The following is a 14928-nucleotide window of genomic DNA, read 5'->3' on the forward strand; positions in this document are numbered from 1 at the left end:
ACACTCATACACTCACACACACACACACTCATTCACTCACACACACACACTCACTCATTCACATACTCACACACTCACATTCACTCACTCACCCACCCACACACTCTCTCACACACACACACTCATACACTCACAACTCACTCACACACCCACCCACACACTCTCACACACACACTCATACACTCATTCACATACTCACAAACTCACTCACTTATACACTCACCCACCCACACGCTCTCACACACACACACTCATACACTCACACACTCACTCACACTCACCCACCCACACACTCTCACACACCCACACACTCATACACTCACTCACATACACACTCACTCACTCACTCACCCACCCCCCCACACACACACACACTCACTCACTTATACACTCACCCACCCACACTCACTCATACACTCACACACTTACTCACATACTCCCTCACACACTCATACACTCACATACTCATGCATGCCCTCACACACTCCCTCACACACTCCCTCACACATTCACTCCTGCACTCTCACACTCATGCACCCATGCTCACTCACTCTTTCCCTCGTGCACTCACGTACTCACTCACCCACCCAGTCACTCATGTACTTACACACTCACTCATAAATACCAAGAGCCAGCCAGCTCTGCACCCCTCACCCACTAACTTAAGACAGTGAGCTGACCTTTGCTTTGAGGACTACGTCAACACTATCAAACATTTCTATAGCTTTTCCTTTTTAAGTAATTCAACATTTGAAAGTTGATTAATTTTTGTTTTAAAACTATCATAAGCATTTATAAAAGGGATCAATATGCCTGGCAGAGACTCCTACCCAGGGGACAGCACTATCCCTCTGCTGTGACAATCTCCAAAGTCTATACTTCCTGCTTACTGTGCATTTGGATTAGAAAACATGGGTTTCTACCAAGTGAAGCGCTGGTCAAAGAGCCATGAGGTCACAGACTGGACAGCACGAAGCCCAGCTCCCAGGAGGCAACACCAGCGAATGAGTAGCCCTCTTCCTCGCTGCTGTTAAACGCCAGAACTCATTATATATATTCTCTCTTCTTGACACTAAAAACATGGCATGGAGGAGGATGAGAGAAGAAAAAAGAAATGGAGATTTGACTTTGATGGTTGTGGAGTAACAGAGTTGGAGGAGGAGATGGTATTATTCAACACTACCCTTACTAGATGCTGGGTGCCACTCTGGGCATGGCACATGTCTGGAATTCTAGCACATAGGTGTTGGATGAAGGAGGATCATGAATTTATGGCTAGCTGTGGCAATCTAGTATATCTATATATGTATGAGTATATACTATGTAGATCTAGACTATATGCGGCCTGTCTCAGAGTGGGGAGGAGGGGAAAGGAAGAAGCAGAAGAGGGAGGGAGGGAGGGAGGGGGAGAGGGGAGGGAGGGAGGGAGAGGGAGGGAGGGAGGGAGGGGGAGAGGGGAGGGAGGGAGGGAGGGTGGTGGGAGAAGGAATAGCAGAAGAGGGAGAGAGGAGGAGATCTCTAAAGGTGAGAGTAGAATAGGAGTGAATTACTTGATATGAGTGTGGAAATGGTAGCTCTGTGTGTGTGTAGGCGCACCTATCCCTGCAAAGGCCATAAGACAAGCATGAGCATTTATATTTTACCAGCTACCTGAAACTTAGGGAATGGAACCCTCACTAAACTCAAGGATGGCTTTCATCTGTACAGCTTCAAACAGACTTCAACATTTGCACTTAATACAAAGTGTTAATACTGAAAACTTTATTCCATTCAGGGATCCTGGAGATCTAGTTCCAGATACTTGCATCTAAAAAAGTTACTTACAATCCTTGTAGTAATTGAACATATTTGTAGGGCTTACCAGGGTAAAGTTCTCTTATCTTGGGCTCATCATTCTATATGCCACTTCTAGTTTTATAAACACATGTCAAAAATATGAATTTCCCCTCAAAGATGTATAAATAGACTCACCCAGTTTAGAATCTGAAGCCCAGATGGCCTACCAGTATCAACAGAAGCTCTTTCCTTGCCAACATGAATTTTACAAACCAGAAATCACTGTCAGGCTTGCAGAGCAGACAAAGCAGTACTGTGCTAGGTGCTCCATTACGTGGTCCATAAAACATTATTTTAAAAACAAACACTAGATGTTCAGAATGAACTCTCTCACCAAGGCACCGAAGCCTTCCAGACGACTGACCCGCGTGCCTCTGTGGCTCCACTGGGAAAGGGAAGTAGAGGCAGAAGAGACGAGTGGGCTTTAAAAGCAGACGCTAACCCCTTAGCACACGCCTGAGCTGGGTAGCTTGGAGCATCTGACTCCAAGTCCCTTTTCTTTCTGATACCCTGAGTTTCTGGGATTCAATATCTACGTGGTTGCTGACACTCTACGGACCACCGATGTAATAGAATAGCCACTAGGTGATTGTTGGTACAGAAGGAGCGGAGCTGGGACCTACAGAAGACAATGTTAGTTCTTCTATAGCTCTCTGCCTCATTCTCTTGAGGCAGGGTTTCTCACTGACCTTGGAACTTGCTGTTTTGGCTGTGCAGAAGGCCAGCAAACCCCAGTGATCTGTCTCTAAGCCAGCCTCCAGCACTGAGGTCACAGGTGCACATGTAGCTATCCCAGACTTTATCTGCTGCTGAGGAATCCAGACTCTGGTCCTCACCCCTGTACAGAAAACACTACCCACGGAGACACATTCTGGTCCTCTATGCATTTCTTAATAGCCTTTGATGTTTTATTCATTTCAAAACAGGCAGATTTTTTTCACCCCATCACTAATTAGGTATTCTAGCTGCCAGACAAACAGCCTTCGCTCAATGAGAGGCATAGGATTTGTGTGCAATTTATGGATCAATCTGGAACTATGCAGGCCTTAAGAGGTTTGATGAAAATACTTACAATAGTGAAATAAATCAATAAAGGTTTATTAAGGGCCCAGGTTTTGAAATGGGTTCTTACCCATTCTGAAAGACCTTTGATAGCTTGGGAGATGAAATACATTTTATTGTTTCTGGTTCTTTCCCTGTGTTGACTGCCACCAAGATCCCGCTGGCCCCATCAAATGACAGCCCCTGACCCTGAACTGAGCTGTGCAGGCTCTCAGAGCAACCTTCCTTATCTATTATCCTGCTAGGCAGAGAAGGCTGCAGGACACTTGACTTTCCTGAGTACGCCTTAATGAGGGCTCAGCTGATACTTCTTAAAAAGAAAGCAGAGCTCACTGACTCTGCGCCGAGAGCAGGGGACCTGCACAGGACCGAACTAGGCTCACTGAGTGTGGGGACAGCCGTGAGGCTTGGGCAGTCTGTGGTTCCACTGGCAGTGGGGCCAGGATGTATCCCTAGTGCTTGAACTGCCCTCTGAGTGCGCATTCTCTTTGGAGGGATACCTTGCTCAGCCTAGATGGGGCGGGGGGTGGGGGGACTTGGTCTTGCCTCAAAGTGAAGGGTCAGTCTTTGTTGACTCCCCATGGGAAGCCTGACCCTTCCTGAAGAGTGGATGGGGGTGGGGTGGGGTAGGGGAAGGGTGGAGCAGGAGGAGGGGAGGGAGTGCAAATGGGCATAGCTATGTAAAACGAGAAAAGACCGTATTAAAAAAATTCTTAAAAAAAAAGAAAAAAAAAGAATTTGGATAAATATCTGATTTTTAATACATCTAAGAAAAAGCTAACAGTTTCCAGATATTGAACAATTTGCCAGGTGCTTTGGCACTTGGAGCCTCATGTATAAGAAAAAAGAAACTCCATTTAACTCGTCCTTCATGGGTTTGTGAGGTAGGTGAGAGAGATCACAGAGGGCCCTAAGTCCTTCCCTTCCTGTATCCTCTCTGCTTGTAATGCGACGTTGTATGTAGCTCTTCCCAGTGAAAAGCAGCTGTTTCTCTACTCTGGCGGGTATTTTGATTCCCTTCTACCTATGCAAAACAGCAGGAGCGACAACATGTTCATTCTGAGCCTTCCAGCAAGCTGGACATGCTTCAGTGCCCAGAATGAGTGTGCATAGACTTGGGTCCAGTTGCCCGGGTTTCTCAAATCCAGTAAACCTCTGGACTCAGACATAGCTGGGTGCAAGAGGACGGGGGGGGGGGGGGGTTGTGTAAAATCCAGGCGGTCAGACCTCTGGACTCAGAGAGACATAGCTGGGTGCAAGAGGACGGGGGGAGGGGGAGGCTTGTGTAAAATCCAGGGGGTCAGACCTCTGGACTCAGAGAGACATAGCTGGCTTCAGGAGGACGGGGGGCTTGTGTAAAACCCAGGGGGTCAAACCTCTGGACTCAGAGAGACATAGCTGGGTGCAGAAGGATGCTGGGCTTGTGTAAAACCCAGAGGTTCAGAGATGCCCAGGTAAGCTGGTACATGCATAAAGGGCCTAGAACCAGGAGCTAAAGAAGTGGCTGTCTGTGAACTGTCAAGTTGTGGGGTGGTTGTTACATAGCAAAGGCTAACAGACGCACTGCTGACCTCTGCACTGAACACGGGCACTACTGCTTGCCCATGTCCCAGCAGCTGGCACACGGTGAAGTCTATCATCAGGTTATCACATCCGACATAGGGCATAGGCTTTCAGGTCGCATCAGGTCCAGACTTGGGAGCCCATATGTAGTGTCCTCTGCGTCAGGTTAGACATGTGTGTCAGAGGAATGCACAATTCTGGTGTCTAAAGAAACTGCAACTTGGGTCTTATTTTTGCTATTCTTAGTACCTGAAATAAATTTTCTGCTTTTGAAATCTGCTCAGATGTAACCACTTCTTGGGACTCTCTCATAATATTTGAAGAGAGAATTCCTTTTTCTATCCTCTGGGTGATAGTGAAAGCAGCACAGTTGCCTACTGCTTGCTGTCCTGGCCTTTCACAGTGAGCCGGCCGGTCCCGTGCCTTCTAGCGGGAGATGGACTGTGCTTGTCCATCCTCTGAACGCAGACTGACTACTTGACTTGCTTTGGTCAAGGGACACAGCACAAATATCAATGTCTCAGTTCTGGGAAGTCTGAGACATCTTGTATTCTCAAAGGAAAACCTCCAACAAGCCTTCCACGTCCTGTGGAGGGATTCAGAGAGCAGAGCTCTGTCAGCTAGTGTGTCTCAGTGAAGTATGGGAGAACATCGCAGCTAGAAGGAGCTAAGCCAGACTGACAAGAGTATAGACAGACAGACAGACAGATGTGCGTGAGCGCGCGTACACACACACACACACACACACACACTCACACACAAAGCAGCTAACTGTTCCACAGGATAAAAAGCCAGAAAAATGGTCACCCTAAGCTTGTGCTGACACAATACACAAGGGGTTTTTACTTTTTCTAGTTTACTTCAGGTATAAGAGATCATTTGTATTTTTGTTTTAAGCCTTACTTTTGATTGAGTTTGGAATTCTTTTATTAACAATAAACAGATGATGTAATGACAAACTAGTCAGTAAGATTTGTTTCCTAACAAACCAGAACTCTGGATTTCTCTCCATAAAGGAGGCTCTGGAAACTGAGCTTGAGGCCTCATGCCGGAAGCCGAGAACTGTGGCCTTTTAGAGGAAGATCATCAGTAGCGTGGGCTCTGACATTAGCAGGTGCTGCTTACTGTCAGTTGCTAGTGACCCTATGCCGGAAGGAAGGTGGCAAGCAGAACAAGGCAAAGCCGGCATCACACGAGAGCCATGGGTCCAAGGTCAGGAGCACGTGTCCCGCGTCTAGTGTCTACTGAATGGAGTGTAGGGTAAGCCACCAGCTGCTGTTTGTTGGAATGCCGGCAAATGTCTTTCTCTTTGAAACTATGTTCCTCCTGGGTTCCCCAGCTCAAGCCACACAGTCACACACAGCAGGAGCGTTCTGTGATGGGGCCACCTTGGAGGGGTCTTGCTTTATCAACTCCGGTTGCACATTAGAAACACCTGGGAGCTTTAAAGAAAAGCCTGTGGAGACTGGGTTAATTAGTTCTGGGGCACAGTTTGCATGTGGGGCCACTAAAAACCTGTGGGTGACCTGAGCAGTCAGCCTTGCATGGCTTCCCTTCCCTCATCACCACTATGGGATTTAACATCTCAGGTAATTATAACAAAACCTCTTTAATATGTCTGTAATCAAAACTCGGCACTGCTGTACAACAACTGGAAGATAATTTCCTATACTAGATAATGACAGGCTCCGGAGGAATTAAGAAATAATTACTAGATAAGGAATGCCCCTATAATTAACTCTAAGCATAATGTGAACCCAAAATGTCCTAAAAGCCCCCAACATAATGGACATTCAAGATTTTATTGACCTAACTTAAAAAACACATAACACTGCAGACTGCATTAAAAAACACACCAACACTAATTATCATTTAAGTGCATAGTCTAAAAGCACATTAAACTCTTTCTCTGAAAATATCATCACTGTGTGAATAAAGTCATCTTTTCACAAATGACGCTACAATGTTGTATTTAGAGTGATTTTAATTTTAGGTTCAGATTCAACATGGGGATGTCAAAGAAAGCGGTTTCACCTTCCTGGTGTGTGAGTGACTCTCACATGTCACTAGTGTCATTTTCAAAATCATAACTGTTTTTGGATAAGAGTTCAAAAGTGCCAAAATTACAAAAAAAAAATCTTGCTATAGAGTATTCAATATATACAAATCACTTTAATGTCAGCATTTCATCCTTAATAAATTCTGTGGCTGCATTTACAAATGCACTTCTAAGGTAATATTCTGAATCATAGGACAAATATTCCCAGACCTGACTCCACAGACAGGAAACAAGGTCAAGAGACAGACCAGCGGTGCTCCACCCCGGTGTCTGGGAATCATGCCTGGATGTCTGTGTCTGCGTCCTCTCTCCGGCATCGGGAGAGTATTCCACTGTACAAAACCGGGCTGCAGGACTAGAGCTGGTCCCAGCCTTGCTGAATGCCTGTTTTGCCAGCTTCTGCATGGTTATGTTCAGTGGAGGACTTAGGGAGGGCAGAAATGATCACTTTCTACATTGGTTCTTCTTACAAAGTGGGCCGAAGACGAGTACAGCAATTTACTATGTCAGCTTAAAAAAGTATCTGCTCTACTTTTTCTAGCCCATTACTAGCTTCTTCTATTAGCATGCTATAATCTATAAACTAACATTGGCACACTGATATCATTTAATTCATATCTCTTAGAATTTATCTAATGTTTTTGAAGACAAAAGTCTCGTTCTGTAGGCGTGGTTGGCCTTGGAGTGGAAGCAATCTTCCTGTTTCCATCTTTCAAGTGCTGGGACACAAGGGCTCTCGTGATTATATTTTTGTCCCAGGACCCTTCCCTGGATGATGTACTGCATTAAGTCGTCTCCTTTCTCTTTGAAAGATGGGAAGGAGGGAGAGAAGGGGAAGGGAATGGGAGGCGCACTCGCTCCCTGGGTGTGACAGGGAGGGAATGAATGGGCAAGAGTATTTTTCCCCTGGGGTACGAAGGCTGCAGTCCTACAGATTACTCTCTCCTGTTCTCTTCTATGAAGGAAAAGGGCACATGTTAATGAAGTAATCCCAAGTCTTAATTATGAGACATACACCGTGGGCAGGAGAAAGGTTAAGTCAAAAAGAATGTGACATTTGGAAGGACCTGAAACGCGGTCTCCGATTGTTAACACGGATCATCAAAACCTAAAAAGCAAGGGATAGGACAGAGTGGAGGAAGTAGCAGGCATTTCACATGCAACCATGATACGACTGTATCATTTGCCATCTCTGTCTTGAGGAAGTTTATGTTCTTAAAGCCCACAGTGATTCGGCGATCATTTCCCAAACAAGATTGATTCATCTGTCTCTGACGTGAGTTGTTAGGTCACAACAGAGAATGCTAAAGCGTTGATGTCCCGTACAGAGATGCCAATCACTCTACTCTGAGTGATGCTGTACTGTAAATGGGAAATCCAAAGGCCAAAAACATCCTCCAGGTTGCCTAACATAGCACTTTAACATCACTTCTCCCCAGTACTAATGAATTGTTCTTTCAAAGTTTGAAAAGAACAACTAGTTATTATGACAGGAAATGCTGTATTTATTTCAGTTAGTGCGATGTAAAGATACTTCACCAAATGGGCTTGTCTGTTGCTGTCCTGCCCAATGAATACTTCTTTAGATACTAACTTTGTTCAACAATGCTGTGATGACAGGTGGGCTTTAAATTAACGAGGAGAGTCAACTAACCTTCTAGGAAGACAGGGGAGTCCAAGTTAAATAATCCCAAACTTCGTTAGTGGTGTTTGAATGCAATAGTAGATGTAAGTTTTATCTACTATGATGGAAGAAATGAATAAAGACAGAATTTCAAAACTGATAAGCCTGCCAAAGAAGAAGATCCTTTATGCCTAAAGGCATAAAGGAAGGAAAACTAAGATATTTTAATGGAATGTAGAAATTCTTGGGAAATCTTTTTATGATAAAAAAGAACAATAAATGGAGAAGTGTCACTGGTTTCTGATTGGTATTTCAAAAACAGTGTGGGTCTCTCTGTCAATGTAGAGAACATAAACAGTGTAGGGATTTGTAAGACATTTAAGGTCATTATTCATCTGAAGAGCTGACTCCTTGGACAGAAAATTCCAGGAGACTTGGCATGGATGGGGTAGTGGTGTTGTGAGCACAGCGTCTGACATTCTCTTTAATAAAGTGATGATCCCAGTGGACTTTAGGATTTCCTCTGCAACTGATTAGGCCTTATATCCAATTACAGCTTTTAAGAGGCTACCTGTTTTTAATCAGTCATTCAGTATACAGATATAGTAATAAAGGAACTGTACTTGATGGATCATAAGAATGGCAAGATTTGAGTTGGGGCTACGGCTCAGTGGAAGAGCACTTGCCTCCCCCATGTGAGACCCTGAGTTCAATCCTTGATGGTGCAGAAACAAACACACACACAAACAAACATAACCTGTGATTTGGGGTCTGGAGAGATGGTTCAGGGGTTAAGAGCACTTGCTGTTCTTTTAGAGGACCAAGGTTCAATTCTCAGCACCAAGTTGGGGGATTGGAACCACCTGTAACTCCAGTTCCAGGCATCTGGTACCCTCCTTTAGCCTCCCTGAACACCAGGCACACGTGTGGCACATAGACACACACGCAGGCAAAAGCCTCAAATACCAAAAAGTAAGTAAATCTTAAATCTATTTTGTAATGGAATGCATACTTGACAAATTAAAATACCTTTTAAGAAAGATTTATCCTATGAGCATGAGTGCTTTGCCTGTATGTATGTCTGTGCACTGCATGCGTGTGTGGTGTCTGGAGAAGTCAGGAGAGGCTTTGGAGCCCCTGGAACTAGAGTTAAAGATGGCTGTGAGTGGCCATGTGGTGCTGGAAACTGTACCTGGATCCTTTGCCAGAGCAACAAATGCTCCTAACCACCGAGTCATCTCTCCAGGCCCACCAGACAGTTTTGAAATGTTAATTATGCTACATATTCTTGGTTTAGTAACTAAGAATGTAATTTTCAAGCTACATTTAATATCTTATGATACTAAAATAGATAAAAGTTGTTTATAATAACTATCATTATGGTATCTTGAATTTGGACAAAAATATTGAATTAACAAAATTTTTCTGTGGTTAATAACAAAATACAATAACCTGGCAAAAAGCTTTTGGCACACACAACATACATATCCAATTAATTTTCTTTGACAAACTTACAAATGTATATAAAATGAATTCTGGTTCCTCTCACTCGCACCCTTTCCTAGGTTTCTCCATCCATGTCAATCCTCTTTATAACTGTCTTTTTCACATTCACGCTTTTGTAACGCTTGTTTGTTTTTTGAGACAGGGTTTCTTTGCGTAGCCCTGACTGTCCTGGAACTATGCAGAGTAGGCTGGCCTTGAACTCAGGGATCTGCCTGCCTCTGCCTCTGAGTGTTGCAATTAAAGGTGTGCGCCACCATTACTGGGTCACATTTTGTGCTTTATCTGTGATCTGTTGAGTTTAATCAGGGCCGTCTGTGTGCCCATGGGCTTTGAACCATCTACTGGAGCCTGGTGGGATCACCTGTGGAGACTCTGGGGAAGAAGACAATGACCATCTCTCCCTGAGAATTCACCAGTCAGCAGGGTGGGTTGTGGGCTTGTGTACCCTCCCTGATATATGCGTCCCTCGTGCTCTATGACTGAATGATGATACGCTTGGGCTTAAGCAAGGTGCAATGCAAGCAGTTATGAATGCTGTGGTGGTCGCTGATTTATCTATGCATGTACCTGAAATTTGTACGTAATGTGTTATTACTCTCTCTCTTCCCAAAGTCCCGAGAACTATGTACAGTTTCTGAGCACGTAATAGCAGAAGGTAATGTGGTGAGAGCGATGTCTCCTAACATAGAGATAAACCACTTTTAACTGATATTGAAAACTACAGAAAATGGAGAGGAGAATTCTGAATGTTTACACAAACCCTAAGGAAAAAGTGTGCTTGCTCACATTCCCAAACACCTTTCTCAAACATTATTATTTTCTTAAACATCTAGGTCATCATTTCATTTATCAGTTCTTTAAAGACAGCACTTGGGCTTGATCCACGTTAGCACCATAGTTAGCGTTCTGAAATGTGCACACCCTGAACATGCTGAATCCCAGGCATTTCTGTGGCTCGGCTGCTAGGAAGAACTCGCTGCTCTAGTCAAGTCCAGGCAAATCGTAAGAAATTACAGAATGAAGGGAAAGAAGATGGGGTCCTGAGAACATGGGAACAAAATGGGAGTCCTGAAAGCAAGGGCCACGTGAAAGGCAGGCTAGCATGCTTTGCCATTGTCCGCATTTCCTGGGGCTGGCCTAGGGACCTGGGGCTTTCTGTCACACAGCTCGCCAGGCTTCAGAGAATCCCTCAGACTCAGCCAGTCAAAACTCACACATCGTACACACAAGCATGGCTGCATGGTTCAGGAGCTCAGGCATGAGGACAATGCATGACAGCCTTCTGTGACTCACACCTGCTGAGGTCCCACGTCTTGCAGCAGAGCCAAAATTGCTACCTAAAGGACTATGGGAAAATTTTGGTCTCAAAACTGGGACAGTTGTTTCTCCTTGGAATGTTTAATTGTTTGGGTTTAGAACATCATTAATCATGAAGCAAAGGACACAGTTCCCTTTCAAACTGCTTAAAATAAAATAAAGTAAAACAAAATATAAACCCCATTTCTATCAGAGTCACCGTCCAGGATCTTGCACACTGCATCTCTATTCTGGCACCCCCCTCCCTTTTCCCTGTACCTCAGTTCACTCCTGCCATGTTTTCCTCTCCGTGTGCTGTGTACCATGTGCTCTGGAATAGGGCATGTAATCAACAGTCCCCAGGTAATAAAGATACAAAGAGCTTAGAAATAATCTAGTTATATGTGGCATATTTCACAAATAAAAATCCCCAGGTCTCAGTGGCTATTGTTTCAAAGTCTGACTGCAAGGCAGGGATCCTAAAAGGAGTTTATGAGTTTTAGTTAGCATGTGGTGGCCTCCAGTTCATGAAACTCTTTCCTCTCCGTTCTTTAGGATGGTACTGTCCGAGAGATGCCGAGAAATACTTCCCCTCCACTGGAGGGAAACTCTCCAGGACACACCTCACTTTAGAGAGTCACAAGAAAGTTCTGAGGAAGTCTTATAACAAGTGAATCAACTTAATCATCTCTAACTTCGTCTCTCTTTTCTTCGGGGCCATGGTTGGAAGCTGCATCTATTAAGTCTCCTTGGAATGCACCTTGGGAGGTTCTGGGTTAAGATGAGATCCCAGGAATCAGGTGGAGCACAGAGATGGTCACATGTTTATCTCCTGACACATCAGCCTCAGCTGAGGGTGCGCTCGAAGGTGACAAGTTCTGTTGCCCCAAGGAGCTTCATCTCTCAGCAGTGGAGAGGGTAATGGACCCATAGAGGGCCAGGAAGGACATGGCTAGCATTTTGTTTTTAATGACTACTATCTTCTGCCCACTTTAGACAGGAGGAGGTTGTAGATTACTTTCTGACAGAGGTGAACACAATCAGACAAAGGTTGTCTCCAATTGTGTGTGACCGTTGCCTATAGATCTAAAGGAAGTGAAGCTTGGCAAACTCTGGTGTGGTTCTGAGGGCACCTGGTGTGGTCTCGAGGGCCCCTGTGGTGGTAGGACACCTGGCACCCTAAGCCCAGATACTACAGCTGTTGCTGGGTGACATGGCTGACTCTGCTCTTGTCACCCAAGTTCTTACCCTCTCTGAACTTATGTTTCATCTTCAGTAAAATGGGTATCCTAACAACCACAATACAGCAGCTGTGTAGGCCACAGTTTAAGACCTCAGTGTTTGCCCCGTCCCTTTCCAGGAGCCACGATGTGTCGGTTAAACAAGAAAGCACTGCTCAGATTGGCTGTATCTTCCCTTCATAGACATTTCTTCTCACAGTGGACAGAGATGACGCACACCAGTGGTCACACAAGACACTCAGTGTCCTCCCTTCAGGACAACCGTAGCTAACCAGTTAGTACTGGTTCCTCCAAGGATCTAGCTACCTGTGAGCTCTTAATCCTGTCCCTCTTGAAGAGCTGTGCTCACAGGTATGGGAAGCCCAGACTACAGTGTTACTGGGGGGTCCAGACTCAAGAGAAACGAGTGGGTTTCTCCTGGATGCCATGGGTGCCAGAGTCATGATGTCTCCAGGTCAGCTGCAGACAGCCTTCCATCTAAGCAGCCCCTCCACAGACCGGACACAGGCAGAAGTGGCTGACCCAGCTCTCTAGGTGGCTCGCACAGTGGCATATTCTATCCAGTTGTTAGAAACAACAAAAAACATTAAAAGCAGGTAAACTGAAATGCATCAGCTGGAAACAAGAAAGGAAGGGAGGAAGGTTGCTGAAGGTCTCAGTAATTTTTATTGATTTCCTTGTTATTCGGTCCCAAACACTGTCCTATTAATGCCCTCCTGTACTCTTGCTTCAGTTCATTTATCATCATCAGTATTTATTATTGTGGTTGAGTCTCAGGAGTGAACGGAGGTCCTCAGGCACATGAGGCATATATGCTAGTACTGAGCTTCAGCTCCTGCCCTCTTTCTATATGTTATAATCACAAAAAATGTTTTAAAAACAATTAAAAATATATGATGTAGAAAAAAAGAAACACAATCATATTTTAAAAGATTATCAACAAATACTTCAAAGTTTAAAAACAACAAAACAAATAATTTGCATTACTCATGTCACCAGGGTCAAGTAAAAGATGGCCTTAGCTGTGCAGGATGAATCTTTACACACCTGGAGGCGTGGCAACGACCTCAGGACCCGACACTATCAACTGCACAGTTAGAAATCTCAGGATCTATGAAACGCAGCATCTGGGAAATATTCAAGGGGTTGTTCTAGGCAGGGCTGGGGAAGGAGCACAGTCAGTGACAGCTTGAGGTCAAGGCCTCAGCTCGAGTCTCTGTTTCTGCCCTGGCAGCGTCCAGTCCAGATTGCGGAGACTTTGGCCATTTCCTTCGAGGTTCGGAGTACCGTGGGTGGCACCCTCTCTGGGTCCCTCGCCATGCATCTCTTACTCTTGGCACACCCTTAACTGCCTTTTCTCTTATTTAGGGGTCATAATGGTTTCGGTGAGTTTCAGGCTAACGTCACTGGCAACATGTGAGCACTCATGCACAAGGAGTACCTCTAAGGCTGTCTGGCACACGCAGGGAGGACGGAGAGTCTTGACGCTGCAGCCTGAGATGGCACCCTGCTCTCTGAGGGTCTGTCTCCGTAACACACACATAATGTAGCGCGTAGAAAGGAGCCAAGGAAAACATTCCCCAAATTATAACTTGCATCTTGGTAATGAGGAGCTATTAAAATATATTTTAAAAAATCCCCAAGCTGATGTGTTTCTTGGGATTCTGAGCTTTCCCACTGCTCTGCCATTTCCCCATTCTGTATGCACAGCAGTGACTCCTGCCAAGACTATTACAGTGAGCAAACAATGTCTTCTCTGTCAGAGAATGAATAGTATCACAAAGCTCTCCTCTAATGTACAGCCTACACTCCCACAAGCCTTCTGAGGAGAACCGCCGGGGGAGGGGAGGACAGAACACTCTCCACTTGCCAATCTGAAACTGCTTTCCAGAACAGCAAGGGTGGATGGCCGCCAACCATGTATTATCTTCTAATCAGAGAAGGTTGACAAGTAGATTTCCATTCCGGCTGTATATTGTTTCATCCCTCTGGATATGAGCACACAGATACTTTTGTAAGGAAAAAGGTGGAAATGCTTCATCTTAAAAAACCTCAGGCCTTAGTGAAAATAGCCTTTCGCTACAAACTGAAGAGCAGCAGAGGAACTGCATAGGAGTTTGTATTAAGACGTTAGGAGCTGGGTCACAAGTGCCAAAGCCACGATGGGCTCTGTTGCTTCCCTTAAGGCTTGGTGCCTGCTAAGCTCGTGATTCAGAGAGGAAGAGCCTGCAGCTATTCCCTGGATATGTAAGACAAGGTTAGCCCACTCCTGCAGGTCCCGAGGACTGTTTGTTTCCCCCTCAATGGCTTCTCTTTAGAACACAGGCATTAAGCACGTGAACTTTCAAAATGAGACATTTAGAAAGCTTTTTGCAAGAAATCTGTGAAAGGATTACTTGGTGTGCATTTTCAGAAAAGAACAGAGAGTTTTTAAAACTTTCCTTATTTGTGTCTTAGTCTGGGACCCCCCCCCCATGTGATATGTACAGAACACACACGTTATCTGACCTTTATTTAGGGTCCCTTGACTCTTTCATCATGAAGGAATGAAAGCTATTTCCAGTCTAAACACACAGTCTTGCTCCCCCCCTTTTTCCCACACAGTTGCTGACCAGCCCCGTGGTCTCCCAGGGGGAGATGGGGTTCTCCTGGTGACACATTTAGTGAGGCTGCAGGAAGCTGCCACAGCCTTCCTTTCTTCTCTCTCTCCCCCTTTCACTCACACAGTCCCAGTGTGCACC

The 14928-nt window shown here is 45.1% G+C and overlaps 1 protein-coding gene across 1 annotated transcript in view; it reads right to left on the bottom strand.

Annotated features, from left to right (window-relative positions):
* The window catches only part of Pag1 (phosphoprotein membrane anchor with glycosphingolipid microdomains 1), a 155936-nt gene that overhangs the window by 44606 nt on the left and 96402 nt on the right, over positions 1–14928 (bottom strand). The window lies entirely within an intron of this gene.

This window comes from Chionomys nivalis, chromosome 16 (genome assembly GCF_950005125.1).
Source record: "Chionomys nivalis chromosome 16, mChiNiv1.1, whole genome shotgun sequence".
Lineage (NCBI taxonomy): Eukaryota > Metazoa > Chordata > Mammalia > Rodentia > Cricetidae > Chionomys > Chionomys nivalis.